Below are 27,427 nucleotides of genomic sequence, written 5' to 3'. Positions count from 1 at the left end.
GCAAAAATGAGAAATGTGGTTGGCAATACTGCTTCAACCACACAACTGCCAATTCACCAACTTTCCTGCAGCTCAAATTATTATTTGCCAATTTTTTTGTAATATCAAGATTTTTGTGTTGTAAGGTGTGTTCTAAATCCAGCAGGCTGGCAGACTCATGTTTTCCAGTGATCTCCAGCTTAAGAGAATTTAGGTAAATCAGGCCAATTATTTCAATAAAGTGCTTTTAACACTGATAGTTTGACACTTACAGTATGAAATACATCATTAAAGCAAAAGGATTCCAGTTAATCTGAAAAAAATACTGCACAGTTTATAACAAGGTCAAGTAGACATTTTTTTTTAGCTTTCATGTTGTCAAAGAAGTAGGTGAATATCTAAATACTGCTCACCTCTGTCATCTCCCTTGTCATCTCTTGTCTTATGATGCACCTTGTATCCAAGCCAACAGATTCCTGCTTCACCTAGCAACATCAGCAATGTGACTTTGTAATGAATGCTGGCAGTGTTGTCAGCATCTCTCAGAAGCTACTTGTCTACAGAATTATGTTGTAAAAGGTGAGTTTAAGGAAAACTTCTAGATGTGTTAAATGAAAGTAAGCTATGTTTATAATGGCTTATCTTTGATATCTATATTCATTTGCTTATAATCTACATTAAACACTTAACGATAAACATCCCCTTACCCGCTTCATTTCTGCCTGCCTCATTCAAACCCCAGATTGTTAATGAATATATAATGTGTTTTAAAGGAATACTGTAGGGGGGTCAGAGGAAAATGACTTGAACTTACCCTCCGCTTCATTCTCACTGATGCTCCAGCCCCGCCTCCGGTTCACTTCTGTAATTTCTGACTTTAAAGTCTGAAAACCACTGCGCCTGCGTTATCATGTCCTCGCTCCCGCTGATGTCACCAGGAGCGTACTGCGCAGGCACAGACCATACTGGGCTTGCGCAGTACGCTCCCGGTGAGATTATTGGGAGCGAGGACACGGCAACGCAGGCGCAGTGGTTTTCAGACTTTAAAGTCTGAAATTCCAGAAGCGAACTGGAGGTGGGGCCTGTGCATCGGTGAGTGGCTGCGCGGGCACAGGATGTCTGCGGGGGACCATTAGAAGCCCCGGGTAAGTTCAACTCATTTTCCCCCAACTCCTCTAAAGTATTCCTTTAAAGAAGACTGACTTGCTTCCCACACACACCCCTAAAAAAATCACAAACCTCCCTACTGTCCAATCCACTCCCCTTCATTGCCACCCCCCCCCCTGGGAGGGGCATTGAATGACAGTAAGACCATACATTCCATTATGATAGCAATTAGTGATGGTTGTAATCTGCTAATTATGATTAGGCAAAATGTTGTGTACATTTTCACAGTTATGACCATACATAATTACAATTTGGACATTCAACTAATTTTGAATAATCCATTTGTAATGTTGCGTAATTTTCACTTAATGTTTTGCATAATGTGTGCCAACTTTAGTGCCTAACAGCTAAGCCCCCATACATGTTATCATCACCAAAATTGCTATGTTTGTTAAGGAGAAGGGTGGGAAAAAGCCAAAAAATACCTTGTCGTTTTTGAGAAAATCAATTTTTAAAATGCAAAGATAAATCAGAAAAATGACAGTTTAAAAACCATTTTCATTTTTATTTTTAAAATCTCAAAAACTACAAGGTGTTTTTGAAAAATATTTTTTTTTGCTTTGTTCCCACTATTGCCCTTACCATACATGTCAGCGCAGGTCAGAATAATCAAAAGGTATAGTACACAGTCCTACTTCACCATAGTGGTAATTTAGCTTTTATGTATTCATGTGGTCACCTTCACCCAAAGATGGAAAGGGGCTCACTAGCTATCAACAACCTACATTATACAGTTGTATGTATCACATTCATCAATCCAAGAACCTAGAAGTGGTATGTTAGAAGTCCAGAGGCTTTCCAATCCCTTGGTTAGAATCACTCTGGTAACCAGGATATTAGCATAAAATTAAACCAAAACGCAACTTTAAGTGTAATCGTTTATTTACAAGGCAAATTCTCATAAAAAAAAAAGAAAAGATTTAAAAGACTTACACACAGGGTCCAGAACATGCAAACCCCCGAAAAAATGTGCGCATGTTTGCTGGTCAACAGCCAATTGTTTTGCAATCCTGCATCATCAGGACCCCCATTTACAAACTACATTAATTACAATTTTATCTGAAATTTTGCAGTTATGATGCAAAATTACAATTGTGCAAAATTTGAGCTCATCACTAATAGCGATAACAAGAACCCAGCTATTCTAATGTTTCTGACCTTGATGTAAGCATATTGTGTCTGATCAAGCCCAACACAGTATTTTGCAGACCAACAATAGGAGGTAGAGCCGCTACAACCACCAATGCAAAGCCGATGGGGAGCCAGGGATCCAGCATCTCCAAGCACAGTTTCCAAAAGGATGTCTCGCTACACCAATTGGCAGGGTAAGAAATCTAAGTCTTTATTTAGAACATCAAATGACACTCATAGCTATGATTTTGCAGACAAGTGTAAATCACAGAGATCCAAGAACACGGTGTGCCTGCCGGCCTCAGAGGGATCATTAATCACACGGGGAGTCCAATGCGGTCAGAGGCCCATCACACCTCACCATAAAGTCCATATAACAGCAACAATCCAAAAGGACTCGACCCTCCAGGAGTGTAATACAGCACAATATTTATTTTTATACAGCGGTGTTACAGCACACTAAAAAGCACAACGTTTCGGGCAGAGGCCCTTTCTCAAGTGCAAATCACAGAGATCTCAGTTGCATATATACAATAAAACAATCCATTCTGCTAACAACTAGAGATGGCCCGAACGGTTCGCATGCCAACAGTTCCAGGCGAACTTTCGGTGGTTCGCGTTCGCAAGCGAAGGCAAACTTTTGCGGAAGTTCGATTCACCCCATAGTGCGCCATTAGGGTCAACTTTGACCCTCTACATCACAGTCAGCAGGCACATTATAGCCAATTAGGCTACACTCGCTCTTGGAACCCCAACCCCCCTTTATAAAAGGCAGGCTCCGCCGGCCATTACACTCACTCGTGTGCCTACAATAGTGAGAGAAGGGACAGTTGCTGGCAGACTCTCATAGGGAAAGATTAGTTATGCTGTTATAGGCTTGTTGGCTTCCTCCTGGCTGATTCTTATTGCTAAAATAGCACCCCACAACAGCTCTTTTGAGAGCTAATCTTGTTCTTGTGATCTATTTTTTTTCTGTGAGTCACTCACTGACACTTGTGTTGCATAAACAGCCTTGCTAATTCATACTGTGTGTGTGCCACTACCAGGCCCAGCATATTCAGTGACTACCTGTGTGACAGGTGCACATTGTAATACCCAGTACTGCATATACCTAGTACTTGTTGTGTTTAATGAACCCACCTCATCACTGCATATACCTACCTTTTGTGTTGAGTGAACCCACCTCACTGCATATACCTACCTTTTGTGTTGAGTGAACCCACCTCACTGCATATACCTACTTTTTGTATTCAGCGAACCCACCTCATGACTGCATATACCTACCTGTTGTGTTTAGTGAACCCACCTCATTACTGCATATACCTACCTTTTGTGTCGAGTGAACCCACCTCATCACTGCATATAACCTACCTTTTGTGTTCAGTGAACCCACCTCATTACTGCATATACCTACCTTTTGTGTTGATGAACCCACCTCATCACTGCATATACTTACCTTTTGTGTTGAGTGAACCCACCTCATCACAGCATATACCTAGCTGTTGTGTTCAGTGAACCCACCTCATCACAGCATATACCTAGCTGTTGTGTTCAGTGAACCCATCTCATCACTGCTTATACCTACCTGTTGTTTTCAGTGAACCCACCTCATCATAGCATATACCTACCTGTTGTGTTCAGTGAAACCACCTACCTACGTGAGTGCACGCAGTGTGATATATCACTCTGTGCATACCTGTTAACTGCACCTGTGTGACTGCACATTGTATTAGTCAAGTCAGTGCATACCTTTCACTTCATCCACCCCCCCCCCCCCCCCGATATGGACAAAACGGACAAAACAGGTAGAGGAAGAGGTAGAGGCAGACCCACTGGCAGGTCTGTGCGAGGTCGTGTTGATGTGATTTCGTGCGGCCCTGGCCCAAAGTACAGTGTTCAGAAGAAAGCATGTGCCATCAACTCCCAAGATTTTCAGGACGTGGTTGACTATTTAACACAGAACACCTCATCTCCCGCAGCCACCAGCACTACTACAAGCACTGCATCCGCTGCATTTGACACTTTGCAGGAGTTATTTGGTGGTGAAATCACTGATTCCCAGCCACTACTGCAACAACAAGATGAAGGTGCTAAGCAAGTTACACCACCTCATATGTGTGAGTTAGGAGACACTATGGACGTAACATGTGAGGAGGAGGATTATGAAGTACCTGCTGTTGGTGCAGTTTTGGAGGTGTCTGAGGCAAGCGAAGCTGGGCAGGATGATTATGATGATGACGATGATATGGATCCAACGTATGTTCCCAATAGAGGAGATGAAAAGGGAGACAGTTCAGAGGGGGAGTCAGAGAGGAGTAGTAGGAGACGAGTTGCTGAAAGAAGCAGGGGGAGCTCATTGTCAGAAACAGCTGGTGGCAGTGTCCGGCGCTATGTATCGCCACCTATGGACAGCCAGCCAACATGCCTTTCAACGTCAGCTGCTGAGGCCACCATAGTGCCATCACCCCAGGGGGGCTCAGCGGTTTTGAAATTGTTTAGTGTGTCTGCCTCAGATCGGAGCAAAGCCATCTGTTCTCTCTGCCTCCAAAAATTGAGCCGTGGAAAGGCCAACACTCACATAGGGACAAGTGCCTTATGAAGGCACCTGGAGAAAAGGCACAAACTGCAATGGGAAGAGCACCAGAGGAAAAGCAGCATACAAAAGAAAAACCCTCCTTCTCCTCTTCCTCCTTAAGGTGCAGTGTCTTCATCCACTTTCTCCTTTACACCTTCACAGCCACCCTCCTCCACTCCGCCTCTGACCTTGAGCGGTTCCTACTCCTCTGCCCACAGCAGCCAGGTGTCCGTGAAGTAAATTTTTGAGTGGAAGAAGCTAATTTCTGCCAGTCACCCCCTTGCCCGCCGTCTGACAGCTGGCATGGCGGAACTGTTAGCTAGCCAGCTGTTACCATACAAGCTGGTGGACTCTGAGGCCTTCCATAAATTTGTGGCCATTGGGACACTGCAGTGGAAGATGTCAGGCCGCAATTATTTTTCTAAAAAGGCGATACCCAAACTACACCGTGAAGTGGAGAGGCAAGTGGTGTCATCTCTTGCACACAACGTTGGGTCAAGGGTCCACCTGACCACAGATGCCTGGTCTGCCAAGCACGGTCAGGGCCGCTACATTACTTACACAGCCCATTGGGTCAACCTGGTGACCGATGGCAAGCAGGGAGTACGTGGCTGTGCAGCGGACCAACTTGTGACACCTCCATGGCTTGCCGGCAGGCCTCCTGCCACCTCTTCTCCGCCTGCTACATCCTCTTCACTGTCGTCATCCTCCTCCTCTTTGGCTGGTCTGCGATCTCCTCTCCAGCTCAACAGTCCCATCTCCCCCGGGCCTATGCTGCATGCCAGGTACGACGGTGTCACACCATCTTAGACATGTCTTGCCTCAAAGCGGAGAGTCACACTGGACCAGCTCTCCTGGCTGCTCTTAACAAAAAAGTGGATCAGTGGCTGACCCCGCACCAGCTGGAGATCGGCAACGTGGTGTGTGACAACGGCAGCAATCTCCTTTCCGCTTTGAATTTGGGAAAGCTGATACATGTACCCTGCATGGCACATGTGCTGAATCTAGTCATTCAAAGATTTGTGTCAAAGTACCCAGGCTTAGAGGACATCCTGAAGCAGGCCAGGAAGTTGTGTGGGCATTCCAGGCGGTCTTAAACGACCCTGGCACGCTTTGCGGACATTCAGCGGAGAAACAACTTGCCGATGAGACGCTTGATATGATATGAATTCGACCCTGCTCATGTTCTCTCGCCTGCTAGAACAGGAGAAAGCTGTCACCCAGTCCCTCTACAATTTCAGTAGAAGGACACAATCTGGGGAGATGGGGATGTTGTGGCCCAACAACTGGACACTGATGCGAAACGCATCCAGGCTCATGTGGCCGTTTGAGGAGGTGACCAACCTGGTGAGTGGCAGTGAAGGTACCATCAGTGACTTGATCCCCTAAGCTTACTTCCTGGAGCGTGCCGTGCGTAGAGTGGCGGACAGGACACTCCAGCAATCTCATGTTATGTCGGACATGCAGGCATTCTTTAGTCCAACGCCTCACCTTAGCGCTTCCGGATCCACCCTCCACCAACACCTGGACCAGCAGGTAGCCAACTACCTGGCCTTAAGTGTGGATGTAGACACTGTGAGCAGCGATGAACCCTTGGACTACTGGGTGCGCAGGCTTGACCTGTGGACAGAGCTGTCCCAATTTGCCATCTAACTTTTGTCTTGCCCTGCCTCAAGTGTCCTGTCAGAAAGGACCTTCAGCGCAGCTGGAGGCATTGTCACCGAGAAGAGAAGTCGCCTAAGTCACAAAAGTGTTCAGTACCTCACCTTTATCAAAATGAATGAGGCATGGATCCTGGAGGGCTACTGCCCACCCGAATACCAAGTCAGTCCCCACACACAGCATCTCTGCCTGCAGGCCTCTTGCCTTCTCTTCCACCACCAACAGGGTCCAGGACTCCAGGCGGATTCCTGAATTTTTAAGGCCGATGCTAGCAGTTATACTATTTTTTCTGGTGCGTGTACATGCCTGCCTTATTTTTCTGGCTGCAGTGCAACTGCAACAACAAAACAAAAGGCATGTACAAGTGCCCATTCCCCTTCGTAATCATTACCTTGCCACGGTGAAGGGGCTTGCGCATCACAATGAAGCAATGACCGCCGGGGGTGGGGGAGGGGGTTGGCACACCAAAGATAATAAGGTCGTTGCTTCATTGTGAACAGACCAAATTTGATAAGCTGGACCGTCACTGTTGTTCTATCATTGAGCTACCACAGCTGGCGACCATATGGGCTGGAAAACTGCCACGGCCTGCACTCTGGCCATGTTGCGCATCAGTCCAGTGCGGCCGTCACTACGCAAACAGCTGTTTGCGGTGCGTTACACAGTGAGTTTGGTGTGTCAGTGTGAAGCAGTACTCTAATTATACTCCCTGATTGATGTATACGCATGCAAGATGTTTGAAAGCACTTTAGCCCTGCAATTTAGAATTCAATGTGATTTCTGCCCTTAAAACGCTGCTTTACGTCAAATCCAGATTTTCCCCGGGACTTTTGGTGTCTATCCCACTCATCCATGCCCCCCTCTAGGTGTTAGACTGCTTGAAACATCTTTTCCATCACTTTTGTGGCCAGCATAAATGTTTCTAGTTTTCAAAGTTCGCAACCCCATTGAAGTCTATTGCGTTTCACGGAAGTTTGCGCGAACCGGACCTTTTGCGGAAGTTCGCGAACCCCGTTCACGAACCTAAAATCGGAGGTTCGGGCCATCTCTACTAACAACCTAGCATGCCACTTATTCTGATGGCTACTAGCAGAAGAAAATCAATTTCAAACTAAGGACCTGTTTCCATTACATGCGGTGCGATGCGGCTACATAGCTGCATCGCACCACGGGTGTCCTGAAACCAATCCACGGCAATGGAACAGTTTCCATTGTGTGCATTACATGCGGAGTGGTGCTGAGCGATCCGAGAATCTGCAGCATGCTGCAGATACTCGCACAGCCGCATCCGCTGGCCATCCCCTCTATACGCTTCCGCATCTCCCGATGCAAAAGTGACTCATGAATGGTGGTGGAAGTGATGCGATGTGGCTAGGTAGCTGCACTCATATCACTTCATAGTGGAAATGGGCCCTAAGAGTAGCGGTCCATTATCCCTTGTGGAGTGCTTTGGTGAAGAGCAAGTGGTTAACTTATAGCAGATACCTTAGTGATGTAGATTGGCATTCATGATTGAAATGTTCCTGATTCTGGCTCTGTTCATGTATTGTAAGTGTTGCTTTAGTATATACTGTATACAGTACAGTGGAAGCTTGGTGTGAGCATAATTCGTTCTGGAAACATGCAGTCCTATGTCAAAGTAAATTTCCACATTAGAATTAATGGAAACTCAGACAATTCGTCACACAATTTACTTTAAACATTTATAGAAAAATATTCAATACAAAGTACTGTACTGTATAAAGAAACATGCATACAGCAAAACAAATGAACTTTCACTTTATGTTTAAAAAGAATTGAGGCTGGTGGAAACGAGATGATGAGGCTTATTGTGCAGGAAGACTTTCATTACAATGAACATAATTATTGCTATCTGTTGGCTCACCCCAATCTTTTCTTTTTGTGCCGCTTTTAAGGGGAACCTGAAGTGTGTAAAATTATTTAAAATAAACACATGACGTAGCTGCAAATAAATATTACATACTAATCATACTGTCAGTTCCTCTCAGAAGCTCACCATTTTCTTCTTACAGTGATCCCTACCAGTTCTGACAATATTTTGTCAGAACTGAAATATACCAGTTGCTGTCAGTTATATATCAGCAGCTGTCAGTTACAACTGAATGTGCAATGTAATGTCCAGGTTTCCCTATGGCTCAAGTGGGCGATATTACAGTTTAAAGGAGTTCTTTCGCGAATAAAGTAGGCAGTTAAAAAATGTGACAGATGACAGGTTTTGGGCCAGTCCATCTTTTTAAGGGGGATTCTCAGGGCTTTCTTTGTTTTCAACAGCATTTCTTGAACAACAGTTGCAAAATCGAACTGACATAATAGTGTGCAAGTGATTAGGGAGGCCGGCTGGTATCTTGCTATTTTGACAGTTAACCACTTGAGGACCGTGGGCTTTCACCCCCTTAAGGACCAGGCACTTTTTTTCCATTCAGACCACTGCAGCTTTCACGGTTTATTGCTCGCTCATACAACCTACCACCTAAATGAATTTTGGCTCCTTTTCTTGTCACTAATAAAGCTTTCTTTTGGTGCTATTTGATTGCTGCTGCGATTTTTACTTTTTATTATATTCATCAAAAAAGACATGAATTTTGGCAAAAAAATGATTTTTTTAACTTTCTGTGCTGACATTTTTCAAATAAAGTAACATTTCTGTATACATGCAGCGCGAAAAATGTGGACAAACATGTTTTTGATGAAAAAAAACCCATTCAGCCTATATTTATTGGTTTGGGTAAAAGTTATAGCATTTACAAACTATGGTGAAAAAAAAGTGAATTTTCCCATTTTCAAGCATCTATGACTTTTCTGACCCCCTGTCATGTTTCATGAGGGGCTAGAATTCCAGGATAGTATAAATACCCCCCAAATGACCCCATTTTGGAAAGAAGACATCCCAAAATATTCACTGAGAGGCATAGTGAGTTCATAGAAGATATTATTTTTTGTCACAAGTAAGCGGAAAATGACACTTTGTGACAAAAAAAAAAAAAGTTTCCATTTCTTCTAACTTGCGACAAAAAAAATGAAATCTGCCACGGACTCATTATGCCCCTCTCTGAATACCTTGAAGTGTCTACTTTCCAAAATGGGGTCATTTGTGGGGTGTGTTTACTGTCCTGGCATTTTGGGGGGTGCCTAATTGTAAGCACCCCTGTAAAGCCTAAAGGTGCTCATTGGACTTTGGACCCCTTAGCGCAGTTAGGCTGCAAAAAAGTGCCACACATGTGGTATTGCCGTACTCAGGAGAAGTAGTATAATGTGTATTGAGGTGTATTTTTACACATACCCATGCTGGGTGGGAGAAATATCTCTGTAAATGACAATTTTTTGATTTTTTTTACACACATTTGTCCATTTACAGAGAGATTTCTCCCACCCAGCATGGGTATGTGTAAAAATACACCCCAAAACACATTTTACTACTTCTCCCGAGTACGGAGATACCACATGTGTGACACTTTTTTGCACCCTAACTGTGCTAAGGGGCCCAAAGTCCAATGAGTACCTTTAGGATTTCACAGGTCATTTTGCGGAATTTGATTTCCAGACTACTCCTCACGGTTTAGGGCCCCTAAAATGCCAGGGCAGTATAGGAACCCTGCAAATGACCCCATTTAAGAAAGAAGACACCCCAAGGTATTCCGTTAGGAGTATGGTGAGTTCATAGAAGATTTTATTTTTTGTCACAAGTTAGCGGAAATTGATTTGTATTGTTTTTTTTCACAAAGTGTCACTTTCCGCTAACTTGTGACAAAAAATAAAATCTTCTATGAACTCACCATAGTCCTAACAAAATACCTTGGGGTGTCTTCTTTCTAAAATGGGGTCATTTGTGGGGTTCCTATACTTCCCTGACATTTTAGGGGCCCTAAACCATGAGGAGTAGTCTGGAAATCAAATGCCGCAAAATGACCTGTGAAATCCTAAAGGTACTCATTGGACTTTGGGCCCCTTAGCACAGTTAGGGTGCAAAAAAGTGCCACACATGTGGTATCACCGTACTCGGGAGAAGTAGTATAATGTGTTTTGGGGTGTATTTTTACACATACCCATGCTGGGTGGGAGACATATCTCTGTAAATGGCAATCTTTTGATTTTTTTTACACACAATTGTCCATTTACAGAGATATTTCTCCAACCCAGCATGGGTATGTGTAAAAATACACCCCAAAACACATTGTACTACTTCTCCCGAGTACGGCGATACCACATGTGTGGCACTTTTTTGCACCCTAAGTGTGCTAAGGGGCCCAAAGTCCAATGAGTACCTTTAGGATTTCACAGGTAATTTTTGTTTCAAGACTACTCCTCACGGTTTAGGGCCCCTAAAATGCCAGGGCAGTATAAGAACCCCACTAATGACCCCATTTTAGAAAGAAGACACCCCAAGGTATTCCGTTAGGAGTATGGTGCGTTCATAGAAGATTTTATTTTTGTCACAAGTTAGCGGAAATTAATTTTATTTGTTTTTTTTTCACAAAGTGTCACTTTCCGCTAACTTATGACAAAAAATAAAATCTTCTATGAACTCACCATACTCCTAACGGAATACCTTTTGGTGTCTTCTTTCTAGAATGGGGTCATTTGTGGGGTTCCTATACTGCCCTGGAATTTTAGGGGCCCTAAACCATGAGGAGTAGTCTTGAAACCAACAATGTCGCAAAATGACCTGTGAAATCCTAAAGGTACTCATTGGACTTTGGGCCGCTTAGCGCACTTAGGGTGTAAAAAAGTGCCACACATGTGGTACCGCCGTACTCAAGAGAAGTAGTATAATGTGTTTTGTGGTGTATTTTTACACATACCCATGCTGGGTGGGAGGAATATCTCTGTAAATGACAATCTTTTGAATTTTTACTTACAATTGTCCATTTACAGAGAAATTTCTCCCACCCAGCATGGGTATGTGTAAAAATACATCCCAAAACACATTATACTACTTCTCTTGAGTACGGCAATACCACATGTGTGACACTTTTTTGCAGCCTAGGTGCGCTAAGGGGCCCAACGTCCTATTCACAGATCATTTTGAGGCATTTGTTTTGTAGACTACTCCTCACAGTTTAGGGCCCCTAAAATGCCAGGGCAGTATAGGAACCCCACAAGTGACCCCATTTTATAAAGAAGACACCCCAAGGTATTCCGTTAGGTGTATGGTGAGTTCATAGAAGATCTTATTTTTTGTCACAAGTTAGTGAAAAATGACACTTTGTGAAAAAAAGACAATAAAAATCAATTTCCGCTAACTTTTGACAAAAAATAAAATCTTCTATGAACTCGTCATACACCTAACAGAATACCTTGGGGTGTCTTTTTTTCTAAAATGGGGTCACTTGTGGGGTTCCTATACCGCCCTGGCATTTTACGGGCCCAAAACCGTGAGTAGTCTGGAAACCAAATGTCTCAAAATGACTGTTCAGGGGTATAAGCATCTGAAAATTTTGATGACAGGTGGTCTATGAGGGGGCGAATTTTGTGGAACCGGTCATAAGCAGGGTGGCCTTTTAGATGACAGGTTGTATTGGGCCTGATCTGATGGATAGTAGTGCTAGGGGGTGACAGGAGGTGATTGATGGGTGTCTCAGGGGGTGGTTAGAGGGGAAAATAGATGCAATCAATGCACTGGGGAGGTGATCGGAAGGGGGTCTGAGGGGGATCTGAGGGTTTGGCCGAGTAATCAGGAGCCCACACGTGGCAAATTAGGGCCTGATCTGATGGGTAGGTGTACTAGGGGGTGACAGGAGGTGATTGATGGGAGTCTCAAGGTGTGATTAGAGGGGGGAATAGATGCAAGCAATGCACTGGCGAGGTGATCAGGGCTGGGGACTGAGGGTGTTCTGAGGGTATGGGCGGGTGATTGAGTGCCCTAGGGGCAGATAGGGGTCTAATCTGAAGGGTAGCATTGACAGGGGGTGATTGATGGGTAATTAGTGGGTGTTTGGAGGAGAGAACAGATGTAAACACTGCACTTGGGAGGTGATCTGATGTCGGATCTGCGGGCGATCTAATGGTGTGAGTGGGTGATCAGATTGCCCACAAGGGGCAGGTTAGGGGGTGATTGATGGGTGGCAGTGACAGGGGGTGATTGATGGGTGGCAGTGACAGGGGGTGATTGATGGGTGATCAGTGGGTTATTACAGGGAAGGACAGATGTAAATAATGCCCTGGCGAATTGATAAGGGGGGGTCTGAGGGCAATCTGAGCGTGTAGGCGGGTGATTGGGTGTCCGCAAGGGGCAGATTAGGGTCTGATCTGATGGGTAACAGTGACAGGTGGTAATAGGGGGTGATTGATGGGCAATTAGTGGGTGTTTAGAGGAGACAATAGATGTAAACACTGCACTTGGGTGGTGATCTGATGTCGGATCTGCGGGCGATCTATTGGTGTGGGTGGGTGATCAGATTGCCCGCAAGGGGCAGGTTAGGGGCTGATTGATGGGTGGCAGTGACAGGGGGTGATTGATGGGTGGCAGTGACAGGGGGTGATTGATGGGTGATTGACAGGTGATTGACAGGTGATCAGTGGGTTATTACAGGGAAGGACAGATGTAAATAATGCCCTGGCGAATTGATAAGGGGGGTCTGAGGGCAATCTGAGCGTGTAGGCGGGTGATTGGGTGCCCGCAAGGGGCAGATTAGGGTCTGATCTGATGGGTAACAGTGACAGGTGGTGATAGGGGGTGATTGATGGGTGATTCATGGGTAATTAGTGGGTGTTTAGAGGAGAGAATAGATGTAAACACTGCGCTTGGGTGGTGATCTGATGTCGGATCTGCGGGCGATCTATTGGTGTGGGTGGGTGATCAGATTGCCCGCAAGGGGCAGGTTAGGGGCTGATTGATGGGGGCTGATTGATGGGTGGCAGTGACAGGGGGTGATTGATGGGTGGCAGTGACAGGGGGTGATTGATGGGTGATTGACAGGTGATTGACAGGTGATCAGTGGGTTATTACAGGGAAGGACAGATGTAAATAATGCCCCGGGGAATTGATAAGGGGGGGTCTGAGGGCAATCTGAGCATGTAGGCGGGTGATTGGGTGCCCGCAAGGGGCAGATTAGGGTCTGATCTGATGGGTAACAGTGACAGGTGGTGATAGGGGGTGATTAATGGGTGATTGATGGGTAATTAGTGGGTGTTTAGAGGAGAGAATAGATGTAAACACTGCGCTTGGGTGGTGATCTGATGTTGGATCTGCGGGCGATCTATTGGTGTGGGTGGGTGATCAGATTGCCCGCAAGGGGCAGGTTAGGGGTTGATTGATGGGTGGCAGTGACAGGGGGTGATGGATGGGTGATTGACAGGTGATTGACAGGTGATTGACAGGTGATCAGGGGGGATAGATGCATACAGTACATGGGGGGGGGTCTGGGGGGGGGGGGTCTGGGGAGAATCTGAGGGGTGGGGGGTGATCAGGAGGGAGCAGGGGGCAGGGGGGGGTAAAAAAAAATAGCGTTGACAGATAGTGACAGGGAGTGATTGATGGGTGATTAGGGGGGTGATTGGGTGTAAACAAGGTTCTGGGGGGTGGGCAGGGGGGGGGGGTCTGAGGGGTGCTGTGAGCGATCAGGGGGCAGGGGGGGGGAAAATCAGTGTGCTTGGTGCAGACTAGGGTGGCTGCAGCCTGCCCTGGTGGTCCCTCAGACACTGGGACCACCAGGGCAGGAGGCAGCCTGTATAATACACTTTGTAAACATTACAAAGTGTATTATACACTTTGTATGCGGCGATCGTCGGGTTAACATCCCGCCGGCGCTTCCGTATGGCCGGCGGGATGTTGCGGCGGGTGAGCGGAGCCAGGCGGCGGCGGAGGATCGCGTCACGGATGACGCGATCGCTCCGCCCATGCCCGTACAAGAACCGCCACCATTTGTCAATACGGCGGTCCTTGCAGGGTCCACTTCCCGGCCGCCAATTGTCAATACGGCGGTCGGGAAGTGGTTAAACTGTTGTTCAGGAAATCCTGTTGAAAACAAAGAAAGCCCTGAGAATCCGCCTTAAAAAGATGGACTCGCCCAAAACCTGTCATCTGTCACATTTTTTAACTGCCTACTTTTTTCGCGAAAGAACCCCTTTAACAATGTGCTGACCAGGAAGCTGTTAGGGGGTAATGGCCATTTTTAAAATGGAGGATGGAAAATGTAATTGATCACAGTGGACAAATGGGACGCAGGAGTGGAGAGAGAGATTGAGTAGTAGACTACACAGGAGGTAAGTATGACCTGTGTATGGTTATTTTGACTTTTCATTTTCAGTTCAGCTTCACTGTCGGGCATAAAACAAGTAATAAGGATGCTAACCGGGCAATCCAAAAGTTAAAAATCACTTTTATTTTTCTTCTTCATAAAACATCATTCCCCAGTTTCCACTTATTTGTGAGTTTCTGAAAGACTAGGAGGGGGGCGGGCAATGATACACAGACAGAGTAAGGGAAGAAATTATGACAGGATTGGCTTCAAAATAGACACAGACAAGATGGAAAATCCTAAGAAGGATTTTTTTTACTATAGAAAAATCACTAAAATCAAATGTGGACCGTGGAATACATATGTTATGTAAGTAGCGCAAGTATTTATCTACTTATATATGGTTTTTTTTTCTGAGGTAGTATGGATGACAGCTCCACTTTAACAAGGAACTTTTTCAATGACAGTTGCTATTGCCCACTTTTGAGGATTTCACAGAAATGTGACAATGAACAATCACTACACTTAAATTTAAAACAATCCTGCAGTGTCAAAGAGAGAAAGACCATTGGCTCAGTTTTGATGACATGTCTTGTTTATATTATCTGTGCTTGTATATCAAGACATTGTTTGCTTATTAACCATTTCTGCCCCTGGGATGTGAGTCTCACATCCACAGCGGCAGCTGCTACAGCTGCAGGGACGCGATAGTCACGTCCCTGCAGTTTGGGGGACTGTTACCGCAATCGTGCTGTTACCGGCAACAGGGGGGATTGGCTGTAGGAGACGTAAATCTGTACATGTCCGCTGAGAATGAACACTGTTTTCATTGAAAAACAGTGTTCATTCTTAAATGGAGACAAGACACACACAAGACAAATAACATTTATAATGCGCTTTTCTCCTTGCGGACTAAAACACCAGAGCTGCAGCCACTACGACGCGCTCGATAGGCAGTAGCAGTGTTAGGGAGACTTGCCTAAGGTCTCCTACTGAATAGGTGCTGGCTTACTGAACAGGCAGAGCCAAGATTCAAACCCTGGTCTCCTGTGTCAGAAGCAAAGCCCTTAACCATTACACCATCTAGCCACTATCAAATAGAGCTGCTTGCTCCCACCCAACGATTTCCACCAATTACCACCGCCGATCATTAGATTAATGAATGGGAACAAAGTTCCCATTCATTAATCTCCCCTCTAGGCCACCGTGATCGTAGGCATCCATTGATGCCTGCGTTATTTCCCAGCCATGATGGGCTGCTCCTCCGTCATCATGTCCATCAATGGCTGTGAGTCAAGCTCCTGAACGACCACACGGCGTTGAGCCAAGGTGCTGAAAATGTCAGCATGTCATTAAGTGGTTAACTAATCACTCATTGGCTAGCTTGCTGAATACAAGTATATACTACAGTATAAGAGCACTGTTAGGAGTAAAAACGCTATGTTTCTGACAAAAAAACGCGCTTGCTGAAGCAGCAAATGGCCTGGAGATGATCCTCTCAGTGCCACAGTCTAGCAAGGATGGAGCTTTTCATCATGGCTGCCGCTTTATATACAAAAGGGGAGGGCAGAGCCTCCCCTCCTATGATTGGTTACTAGGGCCTGGCTGGGGGCCTCTGATTGGCCCAGGGGGATGTCATTTCTGCCCATTTCCGCTAATCACGGCTTTACCCACTGCGATCACGACCGTGAATGTGTTCTGAATATTCTTATTCATGGCATTGCCGTGGTCGATTTCCGTGATCCAGAATCAATCACGGCGTCGAATACTGAAGCGGAATAGTGAAAAAATGCTTGTGAATCACGCTAATCCGTGATCACGGAAAATATCTGCCCACCAGTGCTCTCCTACTGGCATGTTTCTCCATCTTGTGTCTTATATTCATATTCGCCTCCTCATACCATGGCCCAGGGGTACACATGCCCAAGGGTCAGGGCGAATTGCCAGTGACGATGGAGATAGAACACAAGACAAAGGAGAGCACCGGCTGGAGATAGGAGGGCACTCCACTGTGGTTATACTCTGCAAGGGCTGCTTGGGGGTGACAGAGAGACATTGTGGGGGAGAGAATGGCACTGGCTGCCACTAGAGATGGCCCGAACCTCTGATTTTTGGATCGCGAACGGGGTTTGCAAACCTCCCACGAAAGTTTGGTTCACGTGAACTTCCACGCACCGCACTAGACTTCAATGGTGAGGCGAACTTTGAAAATGAGTAAAATTTATGCTGGCCACAAAAGTGATGTAAAAGATGTTTCAAAGGGGTCTAACACCTGGAGGGGGCATGGCAGAGTGGGATACAAAAGTCCCGGGGAAAAATCTGGATTGGACACAAAGCAGCGTTTTAAGGGCAGAAATCACATTGAATGCTAAATTGCAAGCCTAAAGTTCTTTAAAACATCTTGCATGTGTATACATCAATCAGGGAGTGTAATTAGAGTACTGCTTCAAACTGACACACCAAACTCACTGTGTAACGCACCGCAAACAGCTGTTTGCGTTGTGACGGCCGTGCTGGACTGGTGCGCACCATGGCCAGAGTGCAGGCCGTGGCGGTTTTCAAGCCCATATGGTCGCCGAGTTGTGGTAGCTCAATGAGTAACTGTCCAGCTGATCAAATTTGGTCTGTAAACAATGAAGCAATGACCTTATTATCTTGGGTATAACCCCCCCCCCCCCCCCCCGAGACACTCATATAGCCATTCGTCGTTGCCTCATTGTGATACGCAAGTCCCTTCACTGCAGCAAGGTAATGATCACGAAGGGGAATGGGCACATGTACATGCCTTTTGTTTTGTTGTTGCAGCTGCACTGCAGCCAGAAAAATTAGGCAGGCATGTACACGTACCAGAAAAATTATTATAGCGGCTGCTGCTAGCATCGGCCTTAAAAATTCAGGAATCCCCCTGGAGTCCTGGACCCTGTTGGTGGTGGCGGAGAAGGCAGTCAAGCAGCCTGCGGGCAGAGATGCTGTGTGGGGAGCGACTTAGTCTTGGGGCAGACAGGCAGTCACACAGCGTGCAGGAAGTGATCCTGTGTTTGGGGACTGACTTATTCTTCGGGCGGGCATTAGCCCTCCGGGACCCATGCCTCATTCATTTTGATAAAGGTGAGGTACTGAACACTTTTGTGACTTCTCAGTGACAATGCCTCCAGCAGCATGGAAGGTCCTTTCTGACAGGACGCTTGAGGCAGGGCAAGACAGATGTTGGATGGCAAATTGGGACAGCTCTGGCCACAGGTCAAGCCTGCGCACCCAGTAGTCCAAGGGTTCATCGCTGCTCACAGTGTCTACAACCACACTTAAGGCCAGGTAGTCGGCTACCTGCTGGTCCAGGCGTTGGTGGAGGGTGGATCCGGAAACGATAAGGCAAGGCGTTGGACTAAAGAATGTCCGCATGTCCGACATCACCATGAGATCGCTGGAGCATCCTGTGCTTGCCTGGGTGGACATGGGAGAAGGATCACTGGCAGTGGTACCTTTATTGCGTTGTGCTGTGACATCACCCTTAAACGCATTGTAAAGCATAGTTGCCAGCTTGTTCTGCATGTGCTGCACTCTTTCTGCCTTCTGGTGAGTTGGTAACATGTCCGGCACTTTGTGCCTATACTGAGGGTCTAGTAGCGTGGCTACCCAGTACAGCTCATTCCCCTTAAGTTTTTTTATACGGGGTTCCCTCAACAGGCTGGACAGCATTAAAGATGCCATCTGCACAAAGTTGGATGCAGACGTACTCTCCCATCTCCTCTTGCTCTTCCTCGGTGACGTCAGGTAAGTCCTCCTCCTCCCCCCAGCCACGAACAATACCACGGGAACGTCGAGCAGCACAAGCTTCCTGCGATGCCTGCTGCGGTTGTTCTTCTGCCGCCGCCTCCTCCTCCTCCACAGAAACACCTTCCTCATCATCCGAGTCTGACTCCTGTTCCCCACATGACTCTTCTTCCTCTTCCCCCCTCTGTGCTGCCGCAGGTGTTAAGAAAACATCTGGTTCTGATGAGAATTGATCCCACAACGCTTCCTCCTGTAACGGTTCCTGTTCACACTCCTCCACATCTGTATTCACCACTCTACGCACGGCACGCTCCAGGAAGTAAGAGTACGGGATCAATTCGCTGATGGTGCCTTCACTGCGACTCAAAAGGTTGGTCACCTCCTCAAGCGGCCACATGAGCCTGCATGCATTTCGCATGAGTGTCCAGTTGTTGGGCCAGAACATCCCCTTCTCCCCAGAGTGTGTCCTTCTACTGTAGTTGTAGAGGTACTGGGTGACTGCTTTCTCCAGTTCTAGCAGGCGAGAGAACATAAGGAGGGTCAAATTCCAGCGGGTTGGGCTATCGCAAATCAGGCGTCTCACCAGCAACTGTTTTCTCTGCTGAATATTGGCAAAGCGTGCCATGGTCGTGTAAGACCACCTAAAATGCCCACACACCTTTCTGGCCGGCTTAAGGACGTCCTCTAAGCCTGGGTACTTTGACAAAAATCTTTGAATGACTAGATTCAGCACATGTGCCATGCAGGGTACGTGTCAGCTTTCCCAAATTCAAAGCGGAAATGAGACTGCTGCCATTGTCACACACCACGTTGCCGATCTCTAGCTGTGACATCACCCTTAAACGCACTGTAAAGCATAGTTGCCAGCTTGTTCTGCATGTTTTTCTGCCTTCTGGTGAGTTGGTAACTTGTCCGGCACTTTGTGCCTATACCGAGGGTCTAGTAGCGTGGCCACCCAGTACAGCTCATTCCCCTTGAGTTTTTTTATACGGGGGTCCCTCAACAGGCTGGACAGCATGAAAGACGCCATCTGCACAAAGTTGGATGCAGACGTACTATCCATCTCCTCTTGCTCTTCCTCAGTGACAACAGGTAAGTCCTCCTCCTCCCCCCAGCCATGAACAATACCACGGGAACGTCGAGCAGCACAAGCCCCCTGCGACGCCTGCTGTGGTTGTTCTTCTGCCGCCGCCTCCTCCTCCTCCAAAGAAACACCTTCCTCATCATCCGAGTCTGATTCCTCTTCCCCACATGACTCTTCCTTCTCCTCCCCCCTCTGTGCTGCCGCAGGTGTTGAGGTAACATCTGATTTTGATGTAAATTGCTCCCACAACTGTTCCTGCCGTAACTGTTCCTCTTCACGCTCCTTCACAGCTTGATTCACCACTCTATGCACGGCACGCTCCAGGAAGTAAGTGTAGGGATCAAGTCGCTGATGGTGCCTTCACTGCGACTCACCAGGTTGGTCACCTCCTCAATTGGCCACATGAGCCTGCATGCATTTCGCATCAGTGTCCAGTTGTTGGGCCAGAACATCCTCATCTCCCCAGAATGTGTCCTTTTACTGTAATTGTACAGGTACTGGGTGACGGCTTTCTCCTGTTCCAGCAGGCGAGAGAACATGACCAGGGTCAAATTCCAGCGAGTCAGGCTATCACATATCAAGCATCTCACCGGCAAATTGTTTCTCCGCTGAATGTCCGCAAAGCGTGCCATGGCCGTGTAAGACCACCTGAATTGCCCACACAACTTCCTGGCCTGCTTCAGGATGTCCTCTAAGCCTGGGTACTTTGGCACAAATCTTTGAATGACTAGATTCAGCACATGTGCCATGCAGGGTACATGAGTCAGCTTTCCCAAATTCAAAGCGGAAAGGAGATTGCTGCATTGTCACACACCACGTTGTCGATCTACAGCAGGTGCGGGGTCAGCCACTGATCCACCTGTTGGTTAAGAGCAGCCAGGAGAGGTGGTTCAGTGTGACTCTCCACTTTGAGGCAAGATATGACTAATATGGCGTGACACAGTCGTACCTGGCATGCAGCATAGGCCCTGAGGAGATGGGGCAGTTTAGCTGGAGAGGAGATCGCAGCACCAGTAGAGTTGAACTGCCACTCAGCCAAGGAGGAGGAGGAGGATGACAGAGAAGAGGATGTAGCAGAGGAGAGGAGGTGGCAGGAGGCCTGCTGGCAAGCCGTGGAGGTGTCACAAGTTGGTCCGCTGCACAGCCACGTACTCCCTGCTTGCCATCGGTCACCAGGTTGACCCAGTGTAAGCTATGTATCTGCCCTGACCATGCTTGGCAGACCAGGCATCCGTGGTTTAGGTGGACCCTTGACCCAATGCTGTGTGCCAGAGATGACACCTCTTGCCTCTCAACTTCACGGTACAGTTTGGGTATCGCCTTTTTATAAAAATAATTGCGACCTGGTATCTTCCACTGCGGTGTCCCAATGGCCACACATTTACGGAAGGCCTCAGAGTCCACCAGCTTGTATGGTAACAGCTGGCGAGCGAACAGTTCCGCCACGCCAGCTGTCAGACGCCAGACTGGCAGACATTGGCTTCTTCCGCTCAAAGATTTCCTTTACGGGCACCTGGCTGATGTGGGCAGAGGATCAGGAACCGCTCAAGGGCAGAGGCGGAGTGGAGGAGGGTGGCTGTGAAGGTGCAAGGGAGAAAGCGGCTGAAGATGCTGCACCTGAAGGAGGAAGAGGAGAAGGAGGGTGCTCTTCCCATTGCAGTTTGTGCCTTTTCTCCATGTGCCTTCATAAGACACTTGTCTCTACGTGAGTGTTGGCCTTTCCACGGCTCAATTTTTGGAGGCAGAGAGAACAGATGGCATCACCGGGAACCGTTCACCGGCAAACCGTTAAGGTCATCTCTAGTGATAATATCTTCTCTGCTTTTGCGGCTCATCATTTAATTAAATAACATTACTAGTGCTGGTTACAGAGATTTTATTACCCAACTGCAGAGAGCCTTGTGGCCCAAGATTAAATACATATAAGCTATTAAGTGTACTTTAATATGCAATCTCTGCATTTATAGTAGTAGTTAATGAGCAACAGGTACTGGAGAGGGTGCTTAGGAGGGCTCAGAAGGATCCGCCAAGTTCTGGAACCTCTACATCGCCAGCTATGTACCAGCATGTGCATGCCTTGGCTATTGATACATATGCTCAATACTAAAATTAATACTTGACTATTCTGCGGAAATCACTGCTGCACAGCCCTCTGTTGTGCAAAGAGTTGAAGACAAACTCCAAGAAATGGCATAAAATAATGTGGGATGCACGGAGTTGTCAGATTATGCTCTGCAAAGATTCTGGCAGGAAATTCAAATCTTCTATGTGGATCTTCCATGCAGAATCCATTGCTGCAATGGTAGGGGTGCATCACTGGTCACTTCCTATGAGAAGTAGAGATAGGCCGAACCTCTGATTTTAGGTTCGCGAACCCCGTTCGCGAACCTTCGCGGAAGGTTCGGTTTGCGGAAAAGTTTGCGAACCGCAATAGACTTCAATGGGGATGCTAACTTTGAAAAATAGAAAAAATTATGCTGGCCACAAAAGTGATGGAAAAGATGTTTCAAGGGGTCTAACACCTGGAGGGGGGCATGGCGGAGTGGGATACATGGCCAAAGTCCCGGGGAAAAATCTCGATGTGACGCAAAGCAGCGTTTTAAGGGCAGAAATCACATTGAATGCTAAATTGCAGGCCTAAAGTGCTTTCAAACATCTTGCATGTGTATACATCAATCAGGGAGTGTAATTAGAGTTCTGCTTCACACTGACACACCAAACTCACTGTGTAACGCACCGCAAACAGCTGTTTGCGTAGTGACGGCCGCACTGGACTGATGCGCAACATGGCCAGAGTGCAGGCCGTGGCAGTTTTCCAGCCCATATGGTCGCCAGCTGTGGTAGCTCAATGATAGAACAACAGTGACAGTCCAGCTGATCAAATTTGGACTGTCCACAATGAAGCAACGACCTTATTATCTTCTTGTATGTAGGTTGGCATAGGTAGGAGTCCCAGTATAGGTAGGTAGGCATAGGTAGGTGCCTCAGTAGTTAGCTAGACATAGGTAGGAGACCCAGTATAGGTAGGTAGGCATAGGTAGGTGCCTCAGTAGTTAGCTATTCATAGGTAGGAGACCCAGTATATGTAGGTAGGCATAGGTAGGTGCCTCAGTAGTTAGCTAGGCATAGGTAGGAGACCTAGTATAGGTAGGTAGGCATAGGTAGGTGCCTCAGTAGTTAGCTAGGCATAGGTAGGAAAACCAGTATAGGTAGGTAGGCATAGGTAGGAGTCCCAGTATAGGTAGGTAGGCATAGGTAGGTGCCTCAGTAGTTAGCTAGGCATAGGTAGGAGACCCAGTATAGGTAGGTAAGCATAGGTAGGTGTCCCAGTAGTTAGCTAGGCATAGGTAGGAGACCCACTATAGGTAGGTAGGCATAGGTAGGTCCCCTAGTATAGGTAGGTAGGTGTCCCCGTATAGGTAAGTAGGTGCCCCAGTAGTTAGGTAGGCATAGGTAGGTGTCCCAGTATAGATAGTTAGGCAGGGCCTGGCTGGCACAGTAATAACAATTACCAAGGTCCAGCTGCAACAGATAGGGCTGTATAATGTCAGTGTCAGTGAGCAACACACACAAAAAAAAAACACATCAGGAAAACATTAGCTCTCAAAAAAGCTGTTGAGGGGTGCTATTTTAGCAATAACAATCAGCCAGGAGCAAGCCAAGAGCCTAACTAATCTTTCCCTAGGAGAAAAAATCTGCAGCAGCTCTCCCTAGTCTGTCTATTTGCAGCAGGCACACGAGTGAGTGTCATGGCCAGCGAGCCTGCCTTATATAAGGGGGGGTGGGGCTCCAGGGCTTAGTGTAGCCTGAATGGCTACAATGTGCCTGCTGACTGTGATGCAGAGGGTCAAAGTTGACACTCATAGTGCATTATGGGGCGAATCGAACTTCCGCAAAAGTTCACCTGGTCCAGGCGAATGTGAACCACCAAAAGTCGCCTGGAACCGTTCGCTGGCGAACCGTTCGGCCCATCTCTAGTAAGAAGCAGAAGTGGCAATTTTTGGGTTTTCACCTCATAATTTTTTTGTTGTCATATTAGGAATTAAAGAAAGTTAAAATGTGTTTTTCAAATAAAATAAATATTTAAGTTAAAATATCCCTGACCTCAGATTACAATCACATACTTTTTGCTTGTATATTAGCTGTGCTGTGACACAAGATTCACAACATAATCACCCACCTTTAGTGCACCCCCCCGTACCACACACACGTTACATTTTTCCCCAATTATGATAAAAATGATTGGAAACTCTGAGAAAATTGCTAGGGTGTGTATATTAATAAATTGACAATCTAACTCACAACATACAATCTTTATAAAAATTGAATAAACATTTTCAGCATTCTGGATCAATAAAAATAAAAAAAAGGGAAATCTGATCAGATTTTTCAGTCAAATGAAAAAGAAGTTTTAGATTTTTTCGGGAGATCCGATCATATTTATTGAATTGCTGTAAAATCAGATCATTTTATTGTATCATGTGTAGCCACCTTAAAGGGATACTTAAGTCAAAAATAAAAAATGATCTTTACTCACCTGGGGCATACCTCAGCCCCCTGAAGCTGTATGGTGCCCTCGCATCCTCAGTCCGATCCTCCTGTCCCCGCTGGCGGCTACTCCCGGGTTCGGTGACAGCCGCCGACAGGCTGGGAACGCGAGTGATTCTCCGCGTTCCCAGCCGCTATATCACCCTCTATGCTGCTATAGCGTATAACATATATGCTATAGCTGCATAGAGGGTGATATAGCAGCTGGGAACGCGGAGAATCACTCGCGTTCCCAGCCTGTCGGCGGCTGTCGCTGAACCTGGAAGTAGCAATACAGGTAACAAACAACCTGACTATGCTAACAGGAATGCTAGGGCACTCCCAAGGAACTACTCTAAGATAGCAATATTAGCAAACAGTAAGCAAAGGGCTGAGACTCCAGGTAAGTTAGCAGGAACAAACCATCATGTCCAGCAGGGAATTCTGGGAGGAAATTGTATTTATACTGCAAGCCATCAAAGGAAGCAGCTAAGCAATTTGCATGACAAGTGGATTCAAATTCCTCTCCAGAGCAGCAGCTCTGCAACTTGCAGAGTGAAGACAGGTCTCTTTTCCAGGGACCTGCAGCACTCAGACCTAAAAAATGGTCAAAAAGCTGTCTGCCTGTGTAGACAGCAGAGCAGATCATTACATCTACATCTTGTTTTTTCAGCCACCAATTAAGCTTTCATTGGGTGGTACATTTTGCTAAGAATAATGTTTTTCTTAATACATTTGAAATGGGAATATTAAGAAAAAATGGGGAAAAAAAATCATTATTTCTCAGTTTTTGGCCATTATAGTTTTAAAATAATACATGCTACCATAATTAAAACCTATGTATTTTATTTACCCATTTGTTCTAGTTATTACACCATTTAAATTATGTCCCTATCACAATGTATGTCGCCAATATTTTATTTGGAAATAAAGGTGCTTTTTTTCAGTTTTGGGTCCATCACTACTTACAATAATAAAAAAAATGTTCGTAATATACCCTCTTCACATTCATATTAAAAAAGTTCAACCCTTAGGTAACTATTTATTTATTTTTAATTGTAATTTTTTTTTCATTAAAAATTTTATTTGGGTAATTTTTGGTGTGGGAGGTAAACAGTTAATTTTACATGTATTAATGTTTGTTTATTTCATTAAAAAGGTATGTAGATGTAGTTTTACTATTTGGCCACAGTCATTTTTTTCTTTGTTTTTAGTCCTTTACTCTTGCTGCCAGGAAGTATGAGGAGGATGGGAAACTTTTTTCTTCTCAAAGAACCGGGGACTTAGATCAATGAATGGGAAGTATGTTTGGGCAGTCGCGCACGTGATCGCACGCAGCAGCGCGCAGAAGCACAGCAGCAGCCTTTTGGACATTACAGTCACATCCAAAAGGCGAAAATGGTTAAGAAAAATGCTTTTGTAAGTGAAAATTGCTCTGACAGCGTTTACAAAATCGCTAACAAAACTTAGCAGCACTTGCGATTGCACTAGCGATTTACAACGTGAACTAGGCCTTATTTTGCTATTGTTTCCTGGCTTTTTATATTTCCTCTAGCATCTTCTGGTAGGGTAGCAGACCCCACTGTGCAAACAGCATGGGGTTATTTTTTATCATGGGACATTTATTTTTTGAAATCAGCATGCATTTATCAGGGCTTGTTTACACTGCAAGAGCTTTTCTAAGTGCTTTGAGATTTTAAACGCTCTTGCTAATGTTATCCTTTGTGAGTGTTCACACTGGAGCGATGTAATTTTGTAAAAATGTACCATAGCATTGCATTAGCAAGAGCTTTTAAAATCACTAACATTTAAAAAGCTCTTGTAGTGTGAATCAGCCCTAACAAGAATTTGTCCTGCGAAATTAGTAGAGAGTTAAAGAACTTACGAGGCCTGTTTTGTAAAAAAAACATTAAAAAAGTTAGATACCTGTGTCTGTTTGTAAGGCACGCTGGCTGCGGCTGCGCAGTCCGCATAGCCGCGAGTGCGGCTGCGCAGCTCTAAGGCCAACCCCCCGATCCACGCTACTGTTACGTGGATCGGGGGGTTGGCCTTAGAGCTGCGCAGCCACACTCGCGACTATGCGGACTGCGCAGCCGCGGCCAGCTCCGGCGGCTATCTTTGTGAAGGCTGGAGAGCCCGACCCGGGCCGTGCGGTCGGGGGATGTTCGGGGGGATATTGTGCAGCGGGGACCCGGCGGAACGGCACGGAGGGCGCGGACGGCGTCCTCCGTGCCTTACAAACAGACACAGGTATCTAACTTTTTTTTTATGTTTTTTTTACAAAACAGGCCTTGTAAGTCCTTTAAGGGACCTACCTCCTATAAAACACAGTGTTAGGAATACTTTATTCCGCAGATCTCTGCATTTCCCCGCCTCTCTCAGTGAAAGAAGACTGAGAGGTGCGGGGGTTGACTCCAGTAGAGGCATAGCTACAGCCCAAGGCTCTACCTCTACCAGGAAGCGATCCTCCCATTTTGCCCCGGCGATTTGGGGGTATAAAGATCACGTTCTGCCATGGGAATGCAGTGTTCACCTCTGCTCATATTGCTTAAGATAAATAGCAGGTAAAAAGAAGTATTTATTTTCGCTTCAGACTCTTTTTAAGGAGTAACACATGGTAGAGAGGTGCCCAAGAGTATACATTATTTAAAATACAAAAACAAATTGCAGTGGCTTACCTTTTAAAATAAATCACTTATGGTACAGTAAGATGAATAATTTATTGAGCACAAGGCAACACGCTTTGTGAGATTCTACTGACTTCATCAGGCCAATCATTGTGCTGGGTGAAGATAAACATCTAGCATCGAGCGCCTCTCGTGATTGGCCTAATGAAGTGAGTTGGATCTCACAAAGCATGTTGCCTTGTGCTCAATAAATCATTAATCTTACTGTACCGTAAGTGATGTCTTGTATGAGGTAAGCCACCTCAATTTGTTTTTATTTTTTAAATAATTTTATACTCTTGGGCGCCTTTCCACCGTGTGTTGTTTCCAAGTTTTCTTACGCAGAGTGCGACCTATACAGGTGGCAACCTGTGCACGCTTGGAGGCGGTTATCCTCCTCATGCGCAGTTGATGGTTGCCTTCCTTGCAACCCACCTTTGTGAGTACTGTTTTTTTTTTTTAATAATCAGAACACTGCTTTTCCTGAACATACTGCACCATCCTGGCTACCGGTGTCTCTGTGTTTTTTTCTTATGGTTTTCCTTAGCTACCGCAACAAGTTAAGGCGTAACTGACTTGCAGTACGTAGCTTAAGTGACATATATGAAGATGAATAGTCCAACAAACAGAAATAGGCCAAAAGTGAAAAGTGTGTGTGCGTTTGTTT

At 46.1% G+C, this 27,427-nt stretch overlaps 1 long non-coding RNA gene across 2 annotated transcripts in view; it reads left to right on the top strand.

Moving 5' to 3' along the window:
* Positions 1-472: 472 nt before the first annotated feature.
* The window catches only part of LOC137517553 (uncharacterized), a 38,156-nt gene continuing 11,201 nt past the window's right edge, over positions 473-27,427 (top strand). The window contains exons 1-3 of one of the 2 annotated variants that reach the window (XR_011020567.1): positions 473-558; positions 2,345-2,471; positions 25,309-25,396. This is a non-coding gene — a long non-coding RNA (uncharacterized lncRNA). Of the gene's footprint in view, positions 559-2,344; positions 2,472-25,308; positions 25,397-27,427 lie in introns of those variants that run through there. The other variant, XR_011020568.1, reaches the window with a different exon arrangement.

The sequence above is a fragment of the Hyperolius riggenbachi genome, chromosome 5 (assembly GCF_040937935.1).
Source record: "Hyperolius riggenbachi isolate aHypRig1 chromosome 5, aHypRig1.pri, whole genome shotgun sequence".
Lineage (NCBI taxonomy): Eukaryota > Metazoa > Chordata > Amphibia > Anura > Hyperoliidae > Hyperolius > Hyperolius riggenbachi.
The sequence above is the reverse complement of the archived record's forward strand: the minus strand, read 5'-3'. Positions and strand labels throughout refer to the sequence as shown.